Source organism: Stenella coeruleoalba (genome assembly GCF_951394435.1).
Source record: "Stenella coeruleoalba genome assembly, chromosome: 2".
NCBI lineage: Eukaryota > Metazoa > Chordata > Mammalia > Artiodactyla > Delphinidae > Stenella > Stenella coeruleoalba.
In genome coordinates this window covers 3,743,879-3,767,468 of record NC_137147.1, presented here as the reverse complement: position 1 = coordinate 3,767,468, position 23,590 = coordinate 3,743,879, and the positions used below count along the sequence as shown (strand labels likewise).

At 34.5% G+C, this 23,590-nt stretch overlaps 1 long non-coding RNA gene across 1 annotated transcript; it reads left to right on the top strand.

The window, feature by feature from the left end:
* On the top strand, nucleotides 1-20,201 carry LOC307182965. Its single transcript, XR_013827311.1, has 13 exons — nucleotides 1-221; nucleotides 1,365-1,439; nucleotides 2,334-2,415; nucleotides 3,311-3,396; nucleotides 6,199-6,250; nucleotides 7,692-7,776; nucleotides 13,014-13,100; nucleotides 13,966-14,049; nucleotides 15,367-15,443; nucleotides 16,149-16,229; nucleotides 19,031-19,092; nucleotides 19,238-19,320; nucleotides 19,878-20,201. It is a non-coding gene; the product is annotated as an uncharacterized lncRNA (long non-coding RNA).
* Nucleotides 20,202-23,590: the final 3,389 nt, after the last annotated feature.

Below are 23,590 nucleotides of genomic sequence, written 5' to 3'. Positions count from 1 at the left end.
CTTTTAACAAAATAGAAAGTATTGAAAGAAAAAATAATAACTACCTAAATACTGAGTAAATGAAATTTGGAAAATAAGGATCAATGGCAATTAGGTCTGAATATTTTTATCATCTCCTGTGTTCTGTACTCCTCAGAATGAAGGCAATAGAGATGATTTAGCGTCTTTCATGGGCATGAGCTCTGTGCTTGCCTCTGAATAGTAGGAGGATGGAGATTAATGTGAGTAATAGTCGAAGTTCTTTTCTCAGTTTGTTTTTTTATTAAAGTAATTCAATGTATGATTAAGAAATGTGGACTATAAGTAAAGAAGGCGGCTGCATCTCAGTGTTGAGTGTTGGTATAAGAATCATTATATTGATTAATGAATATACGGAAAACTGAGAGTGTTAATGAGAGATGTATTAAAGTAAGAATATTCTATATACATCAAAGCTCTTCTTGTTTTTCTAATTGTACTGAATTTGTGATTTGCACAATAAAGAAATAGAAATATATTTAGAAAAAAATTTGTGAATTTGTGATTTACACAATAAAGAAATAGAAATATATTTAGAAAAAAAGGGACAATATTGGATCGATGATGACTACCGGTGGCGTATGAGTCGTGTACGATGAATACGTGTCTGGAGCTCTGAAGTCCGATGCAAATGAATTCTAGTCCATTTTCCTGTTTGCAGTGACCTTATAGGCAGTGATTAGGAATACACAAAGATGTTTGTTTTGGTTATTATGACCAGGCATTTTTTTCTATTTTTGTAACTGAATCAATGAAATAGTGAATATACAGATGTGTAAAATTTAAAAAATGATGAATGTGAAGCCTTTTCCAATTATAAAAATATGTGGTTAGGCAAAAATTACTATCATATATTAATACATTAATATTTTTTGAGGGGCTTCCCTGGCGGTCCAGTGGTTAAGAATTCGTTTTCCAATGCAGTGGGTGCGGTTTCGATCCCTGGTCGGGGAGCTAAGATCCCACATGCCTCGTGGCCAAAAAAACAAAACATAAAACAGAAGCAATATTGGAACAAATTCAGTAAAGACTTTAAAAATGGTCCACATCCAAAAAACACCCCCATAATTCTTTTTTAAAAAATTTATTGAAAAGACTTATAACCATTGGGAAAGAAGTGGTATATCACCTCTTTGGCTAGGGGCGATATAGAAAATGACAGGTATTGGTTACTGACTGAGTCAGTTACAACTTTGACATTTGATTTATTAAGGGAAAAAGAAACAAATATTACCATAATTTAGTCAATGCCTCAATTACTGTGCAAATGAATAGTGTGATATTTGGATCAATGGAGAGCGTATATCTCAGTATTTTTATCACCTTGTCTGCTTGTTATTCTTCAGGATGAATGTTCCTGCTATTTCAGCTTCTGCCGTGCTCACTTGTCACACCACCCCTGTGTCAGGAAGGAAACTAAGGTGAGCAATGGGCAAGGTTGTTGTCTTGGACTGGTGGTGCGTTTGAGGGTACTCATGGTGTTATTAAAACGTATTACATTAATCAAAAACTTACTCATAGTTCAATGATAAATATAAGAAATATTCTTTTGAATAATTGATAATGGATAGGATTGAGGTTGAAAATTGGAAGAGATGGGCCCTTAGTGGGAAATGATTCTGTAAACTGAGGTTAGGGGTATTGAAGAGTCTTATTCTTGGAATATTTAGTGAACCATATATTATTTTTATTATTACCAATTAATTAATGATTTAATCAATACAAATATAGAAATGATGGAAGAAAAGAGACTCAGTGATGGACCAATGATGATGAACGTGACGGGAAGAGTCCTGAACGATGAAAACATGTCTGAAACTCTGAGGTCCAACCCAGACCCTGGTAGTCTCTTCCTTCTGGTGAAACTGTCTCTATAGAGAGATGACAGGAATATAAATAGATCATATCTTTGTATGGATTTCACAGACTTAGATTTGTTATTATTAACGGATCTGTGTTAGAACCTTTAAGCAAATATAAATAAACGTAAGGAAAAATAAGGTGAAGCATTGTCCAAATGTGAATGTGTTTTGTTTGGCAAAAGATACTGTTAACAAACATTGAAAACACTGCTGCCCATTAAATAAATGGGTGAAGGTCACCTCTTGGACCAAAGTTAGATAGAAATGCATCAGTAAAGACAGTTTAATTGTTCTGCCTCAGACTAAAGATTGAGTGTTTTTTCTTTTAACGGGATAAGAGAGAAAGAAAAACTAATAATACCTAACTACTGAGTAAATAAAATGCAGAAAACAAGGATCAGTGGCGATTAGGTCTCAATATTTTTATCATCTTCCGTGTTCTGTACTCCTCAGAATGAAGGCAGTAGAGATGATTTAGCATCTTCCATGGACAGGAGCTCTGTTGCCTCTGTATAATAGGAGCATGGAGATTTATGTGAGTAACAGTTGAAATTCTCTGTTTTTTTATTAAAGTAATTTACTGTATTATTAAGAAGTGTGGAATATAAGTAAAGAAGGCAGCTACATCTCATTGTTGAGTATTGTTATACAAACTATTATATTGATTAATGCACATATGGAAAACAATGTATTAAAGAGAGATATATTTAAGTACAAATTATTCTATATACATCAAGCCTTTTCTTGTTTCTTTTTTTTGAGTTGTACTGCCAAAATTATTGGTGAATTTTTTATTTAATCAATAAAAAATAGAAATATATGTAGGAAAATAGGAACAATATTGGATCAGTGATTATTTCCGGTCATCATTATGAGTGGTATATGGTGAATATACCAGTATATTCTGGAACTCTGGAGCACTGAGGAACTCTGAGGTCCAATATTAAATTAATTGAGTCCATGCTCAACTCGAGAAGGCATCCTATAAACAGATGTCAAGAATAAAGGAGGGGCTTATTTGTGGTCTTTGTGTTCATGGATAGTCATTCTTTTATTGTAATTGGAAAATGCTAGAATCTGTAAATAAATATATAATTAAAAATAAAGATGAATGGAGTAAAACAATTTCCAATTACTGAAATACGTGCTGAGCCAAGAAATATTATTAATGTACCACGGACACCCTGAATTTCAATTAAAAATGAATGGTACCTGCCTGTTACCACTTAGGGTAAGGATGGAGGTGCCAAGAGAAGTGATGGACAATCTTCATCATGTAGCGCAGTGTCAAGATCAAAATGGTTCGTTTTCATAAGATTTCACATATCTGCTACATTAGGGATAGCTTACATAACAATGTGAATGTGGAAGCAGGGATGAGTGGATTGTCTCCACCATTTTTATCTTCTGCTTTGTTTTATACTCTTCAGAGTGGACACACTGGACCAGAAATGAGGATTCTTCCTCGAGTGCCAGCCTAGGATGGCATCTTGGTTGTAAGAGCCAGAACACCCATGTGAGCATCATCTAGTTCCTAGTCTGGGGGTGGGTGGATTCTCTAAAAGTAATGACTGTGCTAACAAAATGAGTGAAAGAAAATTAAAGGAGGGCATCTTTATCCCACTGATAAACAAGGAACTGTTGTGAAGCAAAAACCCGATAATAAATATGAGAGAGATATGATGACGTGAGAATGGTTCTAGAGACAGGTGAGTGATATCGAGGCCTCGCTGAATTTTGCAAACCCAAGAGTGCCAAAATTGGCATTAGTGAATTAACGTATGAATCAGTGAACCATATAGAATGAAGAGAAGGTCATCTTTTCTGTATCGATGACGGTAAATGCCAGCGTATGAGTCATCGATGACGAATAATTACGTGTCTGGAACTCTGAGGTCCAATACACAAGAAATGTGGTCTTTCTCTTCATGCGTTTTCATTGGTTATGCTAATTGATTCAATGAAAGCATCAATCAACAAATCTGCCAATCCATGGTGTGAAAGTCTCAATCTCGGTCATCACCTTCTCTGGTACTTTTCAGAATAGAAGCTCAAGGTGATTTCAGCCTGCATTTTGATCAAGGTCCTCCTTTTCAGGTTGCTGTGGGACAGAGACCCGGGTGGGGTCCTGTCTTGGTTTGGGGAATTGGTTCAAGTGTTTTCATTGTATTCTCAAACGTGATAGATATCATCAAAAGGTTAACTATGGCCCAATGATAAATATGATATGAAACCTTATGTTGATTTATTGATAATATATAACATTGATATTTATTAATGAAAGGTATAATCTATTTTGGTATTAATTAGAGGCAAGTCAGGGGTATTCGAGTGTCTTGTTCTTTGTTAATCATGTATTTATTTTATTATTATCAATGAATAAGGATTTAATTGATACAAATATATAAATGAATGAACTAAAACTAGGTCTCAAATGAACCAGTGATGATTAGCAGGTGAGTCATGGATGACAAATGAAAAAGGTCTGGAACCTTGAGGCCCAAGACATTCCATACTCTAGTTCTTTGTTTATTTCATCCTATGGACAGACGTTATGAATGTTTAAAGTTCAAGTTCTAAGGTTGAGTTTTAAAATTATTAATACATCAGTGAGAGTACCTTTAAAGATATAGATAATAGATGAAGAAGAACAGATATATTATTGTCTAATTGTGAACATAAATGGTGAGGAAAGAAATATTAAGAGAAATTCCCAACACTGGTGCCCATTATGAAATCAGTGGATGAAAGATGTTACCTCTGTGGCTAAGATTCAGATAGACTTGAAGTATTGGAAGTCGATTTTGTTTTTCTGAGTCAGTGTCAAGTATTAGGTTTTTCTTTCTTTCAGGAGAAAACAATGTCTACATTAGAAAAAGCTATACATTCCTAAAGGTCTGGGTAAACGAGACATAGAATGCAAGAGTCAATGACAATAAATTTCCTTTCCTTTATTTTTCTCATTGACTGTACTTCATATTGTTCAAAATGGACACATTCACGCTGATGAAGCATTATTCTGTGGTGATGCACCTTATGATTGCATTTCTGGGTTAGAAGCACAGAGACCAATGTGAGTAATAGTCAAATTTCTTGTCACAGTTTTGTTGATTTCTGTTTGTTTGTTTTTGTTTGTGTGTGTATTCATTGTATTGTTTGAATGTTCCATATAGAATAACAGAAGGCCAAGTGTAGCTCAGTGATAACTATTGAATTTTATGACACATTAATTGATTACTGCATCAATGAAAAACAGCATCTAATTTAAAAAAAGGGATACGTTGATGTGAGAATGATCTATGTACAAAATAGGGATATCATGACTCTTCTAAGATTTTGTGAATAATAGGGTTTTTTTAGTTATTATGAGTGCATTACTGAATTAGTCAATGAACAGAATTGAGCAAAGAAAAGAGACTCAATCATGGACCAATGATGATGATCGTTTCGGGAAGAGTCCTAAACGATGAAAACATGTCTGGAACTCTGAGGTCCAATGCAGACATAAGTAGTATATTTCCTCTGATGAAACTTTTTCTGTTGAGAGGTTTCAGGAATATAAACAGATCATATTCTTGTATTAATGTGTTAAAGTAAGAATAATTCTTTATACATCAAGGCTCTCTTTGTTTTTTTAAAATTGTACTGATTAAAATTATTAGTGAATTTGTGATTTACACAATAAAGAAATAGAAATATATGTTGAAAAAGATGGACAGTATTGGTCTGATGATGACTATCCGTGGCATATGGGTTGTGTACGATGAATATGTGTCTGGAGCTCTGAGGTCTGATGCAAATGGAATCTAGCCCATTGTCCTGTTTGAAGTGACCTTATAGGCAGTGGTTAGGAATATACAAAGATCTTTGTTTCAGTTATTATTACCGTGCGTTTTTTCTATTTTTATAATTGAATCAATGAAATAGTCAATATACAAATGTGTAGAATAAAAAAGTGATGAAAGTGAAGCCTTTTTCAATTATAAAAATATGTGGTTAGGCAAAAGTTACTATCATATAGTAATACATTAATAAATATTGAAAAGACTGATAACCATTGAGAAAGATGTGGTATAAGGGTGTTACCTCTTTGGATGATATAGAAAGTGACAGGTATTGGTTACTGACTGAGTCAGTTACAACTTTGACATTTGATTTATTAAGGGAAAAAGAAACAAATATTACCATAATTTAGTCAATGCCTCAATTACTGTGCAAATGAATAGTGTGATATTTGGATCAATGGAAAGCGTATCTCAGTATTTTTTATCACCTTGTCTGCTTGTTATTCTTCAGGATGATGTTCCTGCTATTTCAGCTTCTGCCGTGCTCACTTGTCACACCGCCCCTGTGTCAGGAAGGAAACTAAGGTGAGCAATGGGCAAGGTTGTTGTCTTGGACTGGTGGTGCGTTTGAGGGTACTCATGGTGTTATTAAAACGTATTACATTAATCAAAAACTTACTCATAGTTCAATGATAAATATAAGAAATATTCTTTTGAATAATTGATAATGGATAGGATTGAGGTTGAAAATTGGAAGAGATGGGCCCTTAGTGGGAAATGATTCTGTAAACTGAGGTTAGGGGTATTGAAGAGTCTTATTCTTGGAATATTTAGTGAACCATATATTATTTTTATTATTACCAATTAATTAATGATTTAATCAATACAAATATAGAAATGATGGAAGAAAAGAGACTCAGTGATGGACCAATGATGAATGATCGTGACGGGAAGAGTCCTGAACGATGAAAACATGTCTGAAACTCTGAGGTCCAGCCCAGACCATAAGTAGTCTCTTCCTTCTGGTGAAATTGTCTCTATAGAGAGATGACAGGAATATAAATAGATCATATATTTGTATGGATTTCACAGACTTAGATTTGTTATTATTAATGGATCTCTGATAGAACCATTAAACAAATACAAATAAACATAAGGAAAAATAGGGTGAAGCACTGTCCAAATATGAACGTATTTGGTTTAGCAAAAGACACTGTTAGTAAACATTGAAAACACTGATGCCCATTAAATAAATGGCTGAAGGTCATCTCTTTGACCAAGCTTAGATAGAAATGCATCAGTAAAGACAGTTTAATTGTTCTACCTAAGACTATAGATTAAGCTTTCTCTTTTAACAAGATAAAAAGTATAGAGAGAAAGAAAAAGTAATAAATACCTAAATACTGAGTAAACGAAATGCAGAAAACAAGGATCAGTGGTTATTAGGTCTCAATATTTTTATCATCTTCTGTGTTGTGTACTCCTCAGAATGAAGGCAGTAGAGATGATGTAGCATCTTCCATGGACAGGAGCTCTGAGTAACAGTTGATGTTCTCTGTTTTTTTATTAAAGTAATTTACGGTATTTTTAAGAAATGTGGAATATAAGTAAAGAAGGCAGCTACATCTCAGTGCTGAGTATGAATATATGAACCATTATATTGATTAATGTATATATGGAAAACAATGTATTATCGAGGAAGATATGTTACAGTAACAATACTTCTTTGTACACCAAGGCTCTTCTTGTTTTATTTTTTGAATTGTACTGCTGAAATTATTAGTAGATTTTTGATTTAATCAATAAAGATATAGAAATGTATGTAGAAAAATAGGACCAATATTGGATCGATGATGATTTCTGGTCATCATCAATATGAGTCATATACGATGAATACATGTCTAAAACTCTGAGGTCCAGTATTGAATTAAGCTAGTCCATTCTCAACTTGAGAAGGCATCCTATAGACAGATGTCAGGAAGAGCATCTCATTTTATTATCATCTCCTCTGCTTTATATTCCTCAGAGTGGACGCACTGGAGCTGATTGAAGCATCTTGCGTGGTCACGAGCTCTCTGGTTTCATCTGTGCTGTAGGAGTATGAAGACCATGTGAGTAATAGTCAATGTTTTAATTTCAGTGGTTTGTTTAAGGTTATTCATGTATTATTCAAAATATGAAATATAATCAAAGAAGGAAAAATGCCATGTTAGTATCAGAGTGACATGAAATGTTATGTTGATTAATCTATAAATGTATCCTTGAGGTCAGTTTTTGAAACAGAGTTAGTCTCTGGAAAAGATTTTAGAGATAGATATTGACAATATTTTAGTTTATTTTTTATTTCTGTGTATTTAGCAATGAATTTATCGATAAACAGATGTTTATGCGAATGAAAAGAAAGAGGGCTTTCATGCGCCAGTGATGATGAATGGTAGCAGATGAGTCTGGATAATGAGTAATATATGTCTAGATACTGAGGTCCAACAAAATACCTAGTGTATTTCTTATATTTCATGTTAAGATATACCCAGTATACGTATTTGGTTCATAGATTTAGATTTATTATTATTAATGGTTTAATTATAAAACCATTAAATAAATATAAATAACAGGTAAAGAAAAAAGGGTGAACTTTGTCTAAGTATAAACATGTGGCGAGACAAGAAATACTATTAATAAAATTGAAAACACTGAAACTCAGGAATAAATGTATCAAGAGCATCGCTTTGACTAAGGATCATATCAATACAGATAATTAAGAGTCAATTATATTGTTGTGGGTTTGTCTCAAGTTTGCTGTTATTCATTTTGTTAAGATAAAAATATCTCTACTGTGTATTCCATGCAAATGGGAAACAAAAGAAAGCTGGAGTAGCAATTCTCATATCAGACAAAACAGACTTTAAAATAAAGACTATTACAAGAGACAAAAAAGGACACAACACAATGATGAAGGGATCAATCCAAGAAGAAGATATAACAACTGTAAATATTTATGCACCCAACATAGGAGCACCTCAATACATAAGGCAAATACTAACAGCCATAAAAGGGGAAATCAACAGTAACACATTCATAGTAGGGGACTTTAACACCCCACTTTCACCAACGGACAGATCATCCAAAATGAAAATAAATAAGGAAACACAAGCTTTAAATGATACATTAAATAAGATGGACTTCAGTGGTATTTATAGGACATTCCATCCAAAAACAACAGAATACACATTGTTCTCAAGTGCTCATGGAACATTCTCCAGGACAGATCATATGTTGGGTCACAAATCAAGCCTTGGTAAATTTAAGAAAATTGAAATTGTATCAAGTATCTTTTCTGACCACAATGCTATGAGACTGGATATCAATTACAGGAAAAGATCTCTAAAAAATACAAACACATGGAGGCTAAACAATACACTACTTAATAACAAAGCAATCACTGAAGAAATCAAAGAGGAAATCAAAAAATACCTAGAAACAAATGACAATGGAGACACGATGACCCAAAACCTATGGGATGCAGCAAAAGCAGTTCTAAGAGGGAAGTTTATAGCAATACAATCCTACCTTAAGAAACAGGAAACATCTCGAATAAACAACCTAACCTTGCACCTAAAGCAATTAGAGGAAGAAGAACAAAAAAACCCCAAAGTTAGCAGAAGGAAAGAAATCATAAAGATCAGATCAGAAATAAATGAAAAAGAAATGAAGGAAATGATAGCAAAGATCAGTAAAACTAAGAGCTGGTTCTTTGAGAAGATAAACAAAATTGATAAACCATTAGCCAGACTCATCAAGAAAAAAAGGGAGAAGACTCAAATCAATAGAATTAGAAATGAAAAAGGAGAAGTAACAACTGACACTGCAGAAATACAAAAGATCATGAGAGATTACTACAAGCAACTCTATGCCAATAAAATGGACAACCTGGAAGAAATGAACAAATTCTTAGAAATGCACAATCTGCCAAGACTGAATCAGGAAAAAATAGAAAATATGAACAGACCAATCACAAGCACTGAAATTGAAACTGTGATTAGAAATCTTCCAACAAAAAAAAGCCCAGAACCAGATGGCTTCACAGGCTAATTCTTTCAAACATTCAGAGAAGAGCTGACACCTATCCTTCTCAAACTCTTACAAAATACAGCAGAGGGAGGAACACTCCCAAAATCATGCTACGAGGCCACCATCACCTTGATACCAAAACCAGACAAAGATGTCACAAAGAAAGAAAACTACAGGCCAATATCACTGATGAACACTGATGCAAAAATCCTCAACAAAATACTAGCAAACAGAATCCAACAGCACATTAAATGGATCATACACCATGATCAAGTGGGGTTTAACCCAGGAATGCAAGGATTCTTCAATATACGCAAATCAATCAATGTGATACACCATATTAACAAATTGAAGGAGAAAAACCATATGGTCATCTCAATAGATGCAGAGAAAGCTTTTGACAAAATTCAACACCCATTTATGATAAAAACCCTCCAGAAAGTAGGCATAGAGGGAACTTTCCTCAACATAATAAAGACCATATATGACAAACCCACAACCAACATCGTCCTCAATGGTGAAAAACTGAAGCATTTCCACTAAGATCAGGAACAAGATAAGGTTGCCCACTCTCACCACTCTTATTCAACATAGTTTTGGAAGTTTTAGCCACAGCAATCAGAGAAGAAAAGGAAATAAAAGGAATCCAAATCGGAAAAGAAGAAGTAAAGCTGTCACTGTTTGCAGATGACATGATACTATACATAGAGAATCCTAAAGATGCTACCAGAAAACTACTAGAGCTAATGAATGAATTTGGTAAACTAGCAGGATACAAAATTAATGCACAGAAATCTCTGGCATTCCTATACACTAATGATGAAAAATCTGAAAGTGAAATCAAAAAAACATTCCCATTTACCATTGCAACAAAAAGAATAAAATATCTAGGAATAAACCTACCTAAGGAGACAAAAGACCTGTATGCAGAAAATTATAAGACACTGATGAAAGAAATTAAAGATGATACAAATAGATGGAGAGATATACCATGTTCTTGGAATGGAAGAATCAACATTGTGAAAATAACTCTACTACCCAAAGCAATCTACAGATTCAATGCAATCCCTATCAAACTACCACTGGCATTTTTCACAGAACTAAAACAAAAAATTTCACAATTTGTATGGAAACACAAAAGACCCCGAATAGCCAAAGCAATCTTGAGAACGAAAAACGGAGTTGGAGGAATCAGGCTCCCTGACTTCAGACTATACTACAATGCTACAGTAATCAAGACAGTATGGTACTGGCACAAAAACAGAAATATAGATCAATGGAACAGGAGAGAAAGCCCAGAGATAAACCCACGCACATATGGTCACCTTATCTTTGATAAAGGAGGCAGGAATGTACAGTGGAGAAAGGACAGCCTCTTCAATAAGTGGTGCTGGGAAAACTGGACAGGTACATGTAAAAGTATGAGATTAGAACACTCCCTAACACTGTACACAAAAATAAGCTCAAAATGGATTAAAGACCTAAATGTAAGGCCAGAATCTATCAAACTCTTAGAAGAAAATGTAGAACACTCTATGACATAAATCACAGCAAGATCCTTTTTGACCCACCTCCTAGAGAAATGGAAATAAAAACAAAAATAAACAAATGGGACCTAATGAAACTTAAAAGCTTTTGCACAGCAAAGGAAACCATAAACAAGACCAAAAGATAACCCTCAGAATGGGAGAAAATATTTGCAAATGAAGCAACTGACAAAGGATTAATCTCCAAAATTTACAAGCAGCTCATGGGGCTCAATAACAAAAAAACAACAACCCAATCCAAAAATGGGCAGAATACCTAAATAGACATTTCTCCAAAGAAGATATATAGACTGCCAACAAACACATGAAAGAATGCTCAACATCATTAATCATTAGAGTAATGCAAATCAAAACTACAGTGAGATATCATCTCACACCAGTCAGAATGGCCGTCATCAAAAAATCTAGAAACAATAAATGCTGGAGAGGGTGTGGAGAAAAGAGAACCCTCTTGCACTGCTGGTGGGAATGTGAATTGGTACAGCCACTATGGAGCACAGTATGGAGGTTCCTTAAAAAACTACAAATAGAACTACCATATGACCCAGCAATCCCACTACTGGGCATATACCCTGAGAAAACCATAATTCAAAAAGAGTCATGTACCACAATGTTCATTGTAGCCCTATTTACAATAGCCAGGGCATGGAAGCAACCTAAGTGTCCATCGACAGATGAATGGATAAAGAAGATGTGGCACATATATACAATGGAATATTACTCAGCCATAAACAGAAACAAAATTGAATTATTTGTAGTGAGATGGATGGACCTAGAGTCTGTCATGCAGAGTGAAGTAAGTCAGAAACAGGAAAACAAATACCGTATGCTAACACACATGTATGGAATCTAAAAAAAAAAAAAAAAGGTTCTGAAGAACCTAGGGGCAGGACAGGATAACGACTCAGACCTACTAGAGAATGGACTTGAGGACATGGGGAGGGGGAAGGGTAAGCTGGGACGAAGTGAGAGAGTGGTATGGACATATATACACTACCAAAGATAAAATAGATAGCTAGTGGGAAGCAGCCGCATAGCACAGGGAGATCAGCTCGGTGCTTTGTGACCACCTAGAGGGTTGGGATAGGGAGGGAGATGCAAGAGGGAAGAGATACGTGAACATATGTATATGTATAACTGATTCACTTTGTTATAAATCAGAAACTAACACACCATTGTAAAGCATTGTAAAGCAATAAAGATGTAAAAAAAAAAAAATGCTGAGTAGCCAGGGGCCACCGGGAGGTGGGAGAAATGGGAGATGTTAGTCAAAGGGTACACATTTCCCTTACACAATGAATAATATCTAGGGATGTAATGCACACCTTCGTGGCTATGGTTAATAATACTCTATTTTGTTCTTGGAATTTGCAAATAGAGTAAGTCTTAAGTGCTCTCATCACACACAAAGTCAACTATGTGAGGTGATGGGTGTGTTCATTAACTTGATTTTAGTGATCATTTCACAATCTGTATGTGTGTTAAATAATGTTGAATAGCTTTAAACATCTTTTTGTACAATTTAGACATGAACAATTTTTATTTGTCCATCTTAGCTCAATAAAGCCGTAAATTTAAAAAACAAAAACAAAACAAACAAACAAACAAAATCTCCCTTGTGAATAATTTATAAATACCTAAATGCATGAGTAAATGAAATGTGGATATCAAGGATCAATGGGGATTATACTTAAATCTTTTTTTATCATCGACTTCTTTGTACTTTGCAGAATGGAAACACTTGAGCTGATTTAAGCAGTGTACCGTGATGGTGACCTCTGTGATTGCATCTCTGTGTTAGGAGAACAGACACCAATGTGAGTAACAGTCAAAGTCTTGTATGGATTTCAGTGATTCCTTTTAGGGTATTTAGTGTGTTATTGAATAGTACCATATATAATAAGAATGGCCAACTGTAGCCCAGTGATAAATACTGAATTAATATGTAACATAAAAACAAAGGATATAAACAAAGAGATATACTGATGTGTAAATAATTCTATTATATATACAGAATAGGGATTTCAGGGCTTTTCTGGCTTTTTGCGAATAATTGGGTTTTAAAATTATTATTAGTGAATTAATGAATTAGTCAATAAACACTGTAGAAATGAATGAAGAAAATAGGTACAACATTGGATCCATGATGACTGTTCGGTGCGTTATGAGTTGTGTATGATGAATACGTGTCTGGAACTCTGAGGTCCAATGCAAATGGATTCTGGCCCATTGCCCCTATTTCAGGTGATCCTATAGACACATGTCAGGAGTATACAAGGATCTTGTTTTATGTTCCTTCATTTTCTTTTTATAATGGGATCAATCAAATAATAAATAGATAAATAAAGATGAAGGTGGTGGAACTTTCTCCAATTATAGAAATATGTGGTTAGGCAAGAAATACTATCAACATATATTAAAAACAAATATATGTTAGGAAACATATGGTACAAGGGGGTTATTCTTTGACTAAGGATGATATAGTTATTGATAAGTCAAATTTTCATGTTCTCTGTCATTGTCAAGATCGATATTGTTCATTTACTTAGGAGAAAATAAAATACAAACTATCCCAATTCACTACCTACCTAAATGACTGACTAAATGAAATGTGGAATTCAAGGACTAATGAAAATATCTTAACCTCTTTTTTTATCTTCTACTTTGTCTTGTGCTCCTTAGAATCGTTGCAATGGGCTGACTTAAGTGTTCCACCGACGTCACGAATCCTGTGGTTGCGTCTGTGTTAAGAGCTTGGAGAGCAAAGTGAGTAATAGAATTATTTTCTTGGTTTTGTGGTTTTGTTTTTTATAAGATTTTCACTGCATTCTTAAAACCTGTGAGGGACTTCCTTGGTGGTCTAGTGGTTAAGACTTCGCCTTCTATTGCAGGGGGTGTGGGTTCGATCCCTGGTCAGGGAGCTGAGATCCCACATGCTGCGGGGCCAAAAAACCAAAACATAAAACAGAAACAATATTGTAACAAATTCAATAAGGACTTTTAAAATGGTCCACATCAAAAAATCTTTAAAAAAAAATGTGAAATATAATTGATGATTGTCGACCATGGCTAAACAGTAAAAGTAGGGTTAATATGAAGCATTAATAAATTTATATAGGATTCATATTAATGAATCTATATAGGAAACTTTGAGGTCAATTAATGACAGTTTCTGTGGGAAGTAATTCTATAGACAAATGAAAGAGCCAAGGACCTTGTTTGTTTTAAGTTTTTGTGACCGTGAAGCATTTATTTTATTATTATTAGTGAATTGATGAATTAATCAATAAAAAGTGTTGACGTGAATGAAGGTAATGAGGACCAAGTCTGCATAAACAATGATGACTTGTGGTATGAGTCTTTGATGAGGAACACTACGGGTCTGGAGTTCTGAGGCCCAACACAAAACAAACCTAACATTCTCCCCTCTTTTTTTTTTTTTTTTTTTTGCGGTACGCGGGCCTCTCACTGTTGTGGCCTCTCCCGTTGCGGAGCACAGGCTCCGGACGCGCAGGCTCAGCGGCCATGGCTCACGGGCCCAGCCGTTCCGCGGCATGTGGGATCTTCCTGGACCGGGGCACGAACCCGTGTCCCTTCCTTGGGCAGGCGGACTCTCAACCACTGCGCCACCAGGGAAGCCCTCTCCCCTCTTTTGAAGTGATCCTGTAGGGAGATGCCAGGCATATATGAGGATCATGTTCTTAGTCTTAGTGTACAGAAATACCTAAAAGTATTATCATTAAGAAATCAATGGCAGGATAAGTAAATAAATAGGTAAGTAAATAAATATGAAGAGCAGAAACACTGTTCATTGTCGAAAAGTATTATGAAGAAATCTGATGATGTAAATTGGGATGGAAAATAAAATGATCAAATGTATATGTCTTTGAGAATAATAGTGATAATTGTCATTTACTGATTCAGTTACAACTTTGACATTTGATTTCTTAAGAGCAAAATAAATAAATCTTACCATAAATTAATAAATGCCTAAATGACTATGCAGATGAGTTGTGGAAACTTTAAATCAGTGGAGAGAAAGTCTCAACACTTTTATCATCTTGTCTGCTTCGTCCTCTTCAGAACAGATGCTGGAGATGACTTCAGCTCCTGTTGTCATCAAGATCGTCTGCTGCTTCCTTGTGTGGAAAGAGACCAAGGTGAGTAATGGTCCACACTGTTGTCTTGGATTGGGTCATGTGTTTAAGGGTATTTACAATATTATTAAAAAGTATTAAATTCATTAAAATATTCCTAATGATAAATAGGATATGAAACATTATGTTGATTAATCAATAATGTGCAGGATTGAGGTCTATTAATGAAAAAGGTATAGTCTGTGTGGAAAATGATTCTGTAAACCAGTGTTAGGAATCTTGTCCTAGAGTTTTTATGAACCATGTATTATTTTTATTCTTATCAATGAATTCATAATTTAATCAGTACAAACATACAAATGAAGAGAAACAGACCAAATCATGGACCAGTGGTGATGTCTGATGGCATAGGAGTCATGGACGATGAAACAATTTGTGTCTGAAACTCGGAGGTCCAACACAGAACAAAATTAACCTGTTCCTCTGTTGAAATTGTTTCTATAAAGAGATGTGAGACATATACAAAGATCATATTCTTGTATTCATTTCATAACTTAGATTTGTTACCATTATGGAATTACTATAGAATCATTAGACAAATACAAATACATACACTAAAAAATAATAGGGTGAAGCATTGTCCAATTATGAATGTATGTTGCGTGGCAAAAGATATTAATAAAATTGAAAACATTGATACCTATTCAGAAAAGGTGATTAAGTCTCATTTTTTTAATTGTCTGCTCCGTGTTGTACTTCTCAGTACAGATGCCCTCGAGGTGCTTTCAGCATCTTCCACCCTCATGAGCTCTACGGTTGCCTGTATATACTAGGAAGACAGAGATTAATGTGAGTAATAGTGAGGTTACTCTCTCGGTTTCAGTGTTGTTGTTTTTTTAAGCGATTCATTTAAAAGTGCAAAATAAGGGGCTTCCTTGGTGGCTCAGTGGTTGAAAATCTGCCTGCTAATGCAGGGGTCACGGGTTCGAGCCCTGGTCTGGGAAGATCCCACAGGCCGCGGAGCAACTAGGCCCGTGAGCCACAGCTACTGAGCTTGCACGTCTGGAGCCTGTGCTCTGCAACGAGAGGTCACGATAGTGAGAGGCCCGCGCACCGTGATGAAGAGTGGCCCCCGCTTGCCACAACTAGAGAAAGCCCTCACACAGAAACAAAGACCCAACACAGCCAAAAATAAATAAATAAATAAATAAATTTTTAAAAAAGTGCAAAATAGATTTAGAGAATGCAACTCTATCTCAGTGATAAATATGGGATAAAGTTATCATATCAATGTATATATGAAAAACTGAGGATAATTAGTGAGAGATATACTGTTGTGAGAATAATTCCATATATAGATTCGGGACACAAAAAGTATTCTTGAGTTTTTGTGAATCATAACATTTAAAAATGATTATTAATGAGGTAATGATTTAACCAACAAATCTATAGAAATTAATGAAAAAAAGGAGGGGCAATATTGGATCAGTGATGACCACTGATGGCATATGAGTCATATATGATGAATGTGTGTCTGGAACGTGGTCCAACCTGAAAAAAATCTAGTTCATTATCTGTTTGAATTGACGCTTTAAACTAATGGCAGGAATGTATGAGGAAAAATAATATTATAATTTGGAATGGACAGTAAACGTACTGTGTGTATTTTGCCAAGTGTGTTTTGTCTTTGACAAAAGGACGATAACAGAACCTTGTAAGTAAGAGTCAGTTATTGTTGAGTCAGTTTCCAGTTTGACAATTTGATTTATTAAGAAGAAATATATTAACCTATTTTAATAAATACCTCAACAACTATATAAATGAATGGTGTAATCTATAGATCAATGGATAGAATGTCTTATTTTTTTTATCATCTGCTCCTCATTTTGCTCCTCAGAATGGACCCACTCGAGCTTATTTAAAGGTTCTTCCAAAGTCACAAGCTGTATGGTTGCATCTTTGTATTAGGAGTGTGGAGAACAGCATAATAGTCAAAGTTCTTGACTTGGTTTGAGTGTTTTTTTTAAAAACAACTATTCACTGTATTATTAAAAAGTATTGAATATAATCAAAGAAAGCCAACCATACTGATGCTTAATATCAGATTAATATGAAGCATTACATTGATTAATCCATAAGTGGAACATTGAGTTCAGTTAATTGAAAGAGATGATTGAAATGAATGAGTCTATAGGTGGATTTTATGAGATATTCAAGAATGTTATTCTTGTCTTTTTTTGGTGATTTACATGTATTTCCTTATTAGTGAATTAGTAAACAAATATTGGTGACATAAAGAGCAAGTTGGCCAATCATGGTCTAATGATGATGACTAGTGTATGAGCCATATACGATGAATTCTACGTGTCCAGAAGTCTGAGGATCAACACAAAGGGACTCTGTCTATTCATCATATTTTAAGCGACTATAGATAGATTTCAGGATTATACAGTGATCTTTTCCTTGGTCTTTGTGCGCATGAATTTTAAAAATATAATTATAAAAGAATCAATGGCAGAATAAATTAACAAATGTGTAAATGAATAAAGATGAAGAGGGGTGAAGCATTGTTAACTAATAAAATATTTAGTCAGCAAAATGAATATTAATATATACTGGAATAGATAATAAAATGGACCAAATATATTATGTCTTGAACTAAATAAGCATGATATTGACAGGGATAAGTAGTAGCCAGTTATTGCCCTGAGTCAGTTGCATGTTTGATATTTCTTGTATTGAAAGAAAAATAAAAATTACCATGAATTAATAACACTTAAATGACTATGTACATGGAGGATGGAAATTGTGGATAAATGGAGAGAAGAGAATATCTCAACTTTTTTTTATCATTATGTCTGCTTGGTACTCTTCAGAATGGATGCACTGAGCTGATCTTAGGTTCTGTCGTGATCAAGATTATGTTGCCTCTATGTCAGGAAAGAGAACAGATGAGTAGTAGTAGTCAGAGATCTTATTTTGGTTTCAGTAATTTGTTTGAGTATTCCTGGCATTATTAAAAAGTACTAAATATAATGAAAAATTATCCATAATAGATAATAAGAGATGTCATAGGAATCATCGTGTTGACTAATCAATGTTGAAGTCACTTAATGAAAAAATATAGTGTATATGGGAAAAGATTCTGCAGACAGACTTCAGGAATATTTAAGGATCTTGTTCATGTGTTTTCTTAAATAATTTGATTTTTGTTAAAATCCATGAATGAATTATTTAATTGATACCAATGTAAAACAAATGAAGAAAACGAGGGTCTAATGTGGACCATTAATGATGTCTGGGGCATGTGAGTCACGGATGATGAGTAGTATGTGTGTGGAACTTGGGGTCAACCTGAGATCTAGTCTATTCCCTCTGTTTGAGATGATCCTATAGACAGATGTCAGCAATATACAAATATCGTGTTCTTATTTAGATTCATAGATTTAGATTTGCTATTACTAATGAATCAATGATAGAACCATTAAGCAAATATAAATAAATAGATAAAGAAGAGGAGGGTGAAGCATTTTTCAACATGAACATATGTAGTGACACAAAAAATATTGCTCATAAAAGTTTTCATGTTAATATTGAAACGTTGTTCCTTAAGAAATAAATGATTCAAGAATGTTACCTCTTTGGTTTAGGATCATCTGGACACTGTTTTGTAAGAATCAGTTTTTTGATCTGGATCAGTTCCAAGTTTAAGGTTAGTCCTTTTTTGTTAAGGAAAAATGTATATTTATGCAAAATTAATAAATACCTCAATGAGTAACTGAAATGCAGAAATCAAGGATCAATGGAGATGAGGTCTGAGTTTTTTTGATTTCTTTGTCCTGCTTTGTACTCTCCAGAATGAATGCACTTGAGCTGATTTAAGCATCTTCCATTGTCAGGAGCTTTCTGGTTACATCTGTGTTTGGAGCATGAAGACCATGTGAGTAATAGTCAAAGTTCTTGTCTTGCTTTGGTTGGTTTGTTTAAGAGTATTCAAAATATTATTAAAAAGTGTGAAAAATAATCAAAGATGGTCAACTCTAGACTAGCAATAAATATGAGATTGATATGATGCACTGTATTGTTTATTGAATGTTTGTAAAACTGAGGATATAGTGAAATATATATTGATGTGAGAATTATTCTGTGTACAGATTATGTATGTAAAAACTCTTCTTGGGTTTTTGTGAATCATAGTGATTTAAAATTGTTATGAGTGAATTAGTGATTTGATCAATAAACACATAGAAATGAACGAAGAAAAAGAGGGGCAATACTGGATTGATGATGACTACTGGTGGCGTATGAGTCGTACATGATGAATACGTGTCTGGAACTCTGAGGTCCAACCGGAAAGAATTACCATAAACTAATAAATATTAAATGACTGAGTCCATGAAAGGTGGAACGCAAACAATCAATGCATGGAAGGTCTCAAACTTTACTTTTTGTTCTTTTTTCTACTCCTCAGAATGGTCACTCCTGCACTGATTCTAGCATTCTACTGTGGCCTCAAACTCAGTTGTCTTAGGAACATGGAGACCAGTGTGAGTAATAGTCAAAGTTCTTGTCTTGGTTTGGGTGGTTTATGGTGGTCAATGCATTATTAAGAAATAGGAAATATAATCAGAGCAGGGCAACCATAGTCCAATAATGGACATGGAAACATGTTGAGGTATCCATGTATGAAACACTGAGGTCAATTCAAGAAACAGATCTAGTGTCTAGGAAATGATTTTATAGATCTACATTAGGGATATCAAGGTTCTTATTTTGGGTTTTTTCTGATTCATGTATATTTCTTTATTTGTAAGTCGTAACTTAATAAATAAAATCAAGAGGCAAAGTATAAATGAAGAAAAAAGATTCCGTGCTTGGACCTTTGCTAACAACTGGTGATGTCTGAGTCAAGGATGTTGAATAATATGTGTCAGGACATCTGAGGTCCACCACAAGAAGAATCTAGTCTATGTCTGTATTGGAAATGATCTTATAGACAGTTGTTTCGAATATTCAGTTATCCTGTTTTTGCGCTTTTGTGGGTCAAGGATAATGATTATATTAGTATAAGTGAATTAATGCATGGAGGTTTAAAAAATAGGAATAAGTGAATAAAAACATGGCCAGTCCTGGACTAACTATTGCAGATGTGATGAAACAAGTATCAGTACTAATCTATTTTTGAGGAGTTGGGATTCATGTTCCTTATCTCTCAGAATGCAGCACATACAGACAGATGCATGAATTGTCAATGTTCTCATTCTGGGATGTCTTTGGTCTACTGGTTGTTTGTTTTATTACTAATTCGGAAACATGTTTATAAAATTAAATAAAAGATTAAGTGCCGTTTAAATTAAAGAAGGCCAGTGATAAAAGTTTGTTAGGCAGCATGAGCTATTGTGCTCACTGAATTCCATTGCAGAGTTACCCAGTCTGTTATCAGCTTGCTAATGAGCAGCAAACTGCGCAAGTATTACTATTATTCATGCTATTGCATTGAGCGTGTGCAGTTTTATCATTACAGTGAATAAATGGATAAGTTAATAACAATCACTAGCTCAAAGGGACAAAGTATGAGCGTGTCTTGAAATAATTATGATTTAACCAGTTCCATTCAGTTGATGTCCCTCTTAAGGCAGAAATTCTGGCCCTTGCTAGTTTGGGTAAGAAGAACATTGATACATACAGTAGCATTTCTGTTCAGGGTTTTGGAGGTTTTAAACGTTGTTCCACTTCTTTCAAAAGAATGAATAGTTTCCGAATTAATTTATGAATAAATAAATAAATAAAGTAGGATTTAGTATTGTTCATTGGTATGAAATTACCTTGGAACAAGGGCTGAGATGAATCTAATTCTGCACAAGTAAGGCTCAGAGATTCAGGTGGTTGTATGTATGTGTGGAGCATAGAGACGGATGCTCACAGATGCTCCTGTCCTTGATTCAGGTACTGGATTCAAAGGTATCCCTTTTTTATGTAAACTTTATCATTGAATTAATTAAATTAAAAGAGGGGTTACTTTTTTGCCAATTGTAGCAAGTAACATGGCCCAAAGTTTTAAGGTTAATCTCAACCTGCTCACCCTGCATCCCTTAGCGTATTAGAGCAAAGTCAAGATCTAGGCTGCTTCATTCTTTTTAACATTTGCTTTCTACTCCCCAGAATGTCTTCTCATGGTTAAACGTCATGGCTGGGGAGTCTCTGGGTAAGAAGCCTATAGGCCTGTATACGTGGTACACAAAGTTCTCATCCTTGGGTGGGTAGTTTGCTCATGGGTGTTCGCTGTATTACAAAAAATGGATAAATGCCTATATATGTACACAAAAATTTAAAAGACCAGAGATGAGAATGAATTACACATCAAGGATTAGTATGTAACCAGTCAGTACAACTGTTGAACTATATATTTTTAAATATCGTCCTAGGACACTGAGGTTCATTAATAAACAAACAAATCAGAGGTGTTACCTGTTTGGGATGAAGGTCATTTAGACAGAGAATAGTCATAGTCAATGTTCTTGGTCTAGAGCAGTGGTGAGTTCTAGTTTATTTAATTAAGAGAAACAGAAATAAATAATGAAATGAATTAATACCTAAATAGCAAGTCAATCAAGTGGAAAACACGAATCAGTGGAGAGAATTTTGCATATTTGCCTTTTTGGCCAAAAGATATTCTGTCCTATTTTATTTAATATTTTTAAAGTTATAAAAGAGTCCGTATTCATTTCCTCCCCCACCCTTTTTTGTGCTATTTGCTTTGTGCTTCACAGAATGGACATGAGTGGATAATCATTTTGTAATTATCAAGACCTTCATGGTTCAATGTGAGTAATGGTCAAGTTCTTGTCTTTGTTGGGATAGCTTATTTACAATATTCAGTGTATGATTTAAAAGTATGGAATACATTTGATGGCTGTTTCTCTCACTACTTTACCTCTTGGGTAGTGGGATTTTAGTCCATCATATAGCAAGTTGATCTGTTTTCACTCGGAGCACCATGCGGATGGATTGTCTGTCCGATAGTGACTCCTGATTTTTGCAGATCGAACAATTGAAAAAAAGAAAGTATGGAATATAATCAAAGAAGGCCACATAAGGACCAATGATAAGATTGTGTCGTAAACCAAAGTTCGTGAAGAATCTGATTCAGCACAACAGACACCTTTTAAAAAATGAAGTTCTACAAATTTATGAACACCAAGGAGGGTAAGGGGGTTGTGGGATGAATTGGGAGATTGGGATTGACATCTATACACTAATATGTATAAAATAGATTACTCATGAGAAGCTGCTGTGTAGCACAGGGAATTCTACCTCACTTCGCTGTATGGTAGAAACTAACACAACATTGTAAAAGAGCTATACCCCAATTAAAAAAAAAAATGAAGTTCTGACTTCTTAGCTCTGTGGGTAAGGGACCTAGAGTCTCTTGTCTGGAACACTCATAGTTCTTCTTATATTGGGTGTTCATTTACAGGTGCTTATTGTGTTATTAAAATGAGTAACTGAATACATTAATTAATAAAATGGAGGTCCATTCATGAAGCAGAGATAAGAATGTGGCATAAATCATTGTTTACAATTAATTGTTGTCATGGTTACCTCAGGTTCACTAAATTAAAACCCCAATCCAGGCCTTTTCATTTGTCAGCATCTTACATTCCACAGGATGGATGAACTATAACTAATTAAATTATTCTCCAATCATGAAGATATTTGCCTAATCCCTCTGGGGGAGGACCATATCTTGCCATGTAAGTAATAAAGTTCTTGGTTTGGGTGGTTAGCTCATGGGTTTCCGTTGTATCATTAAAAAAGAATAAATGTAATTAAAATTAAATGCCATGCATCGACCTACAATGAGAATGTGTTATGAGCCAAAGTTTATGATTAATGCAATTTAGCACAAATGAAGTACAAGAAAAAAACTTAACTTTTCCCATTCATTTCAAAACTGAAATGTCCCATTTTATGTTTGTCCCATTGATTATTTAAACATCCCCCTCTTGATAAAGATCTAGGCTGTTACTCATTTAGGAAGTCAGTACTCTAGTTGTTGAGTAGGACAACAGTTTCATGGTTGTTCATTGTAACATCTAAAAATTGTTCATATTAAATGCAGAAGGGCCACACCTGGACCAATGATGTGAATGGAATGCATCTGAATAAAAATTATGATCAATCATTTTTTGAACAACTGAGGTCCATGG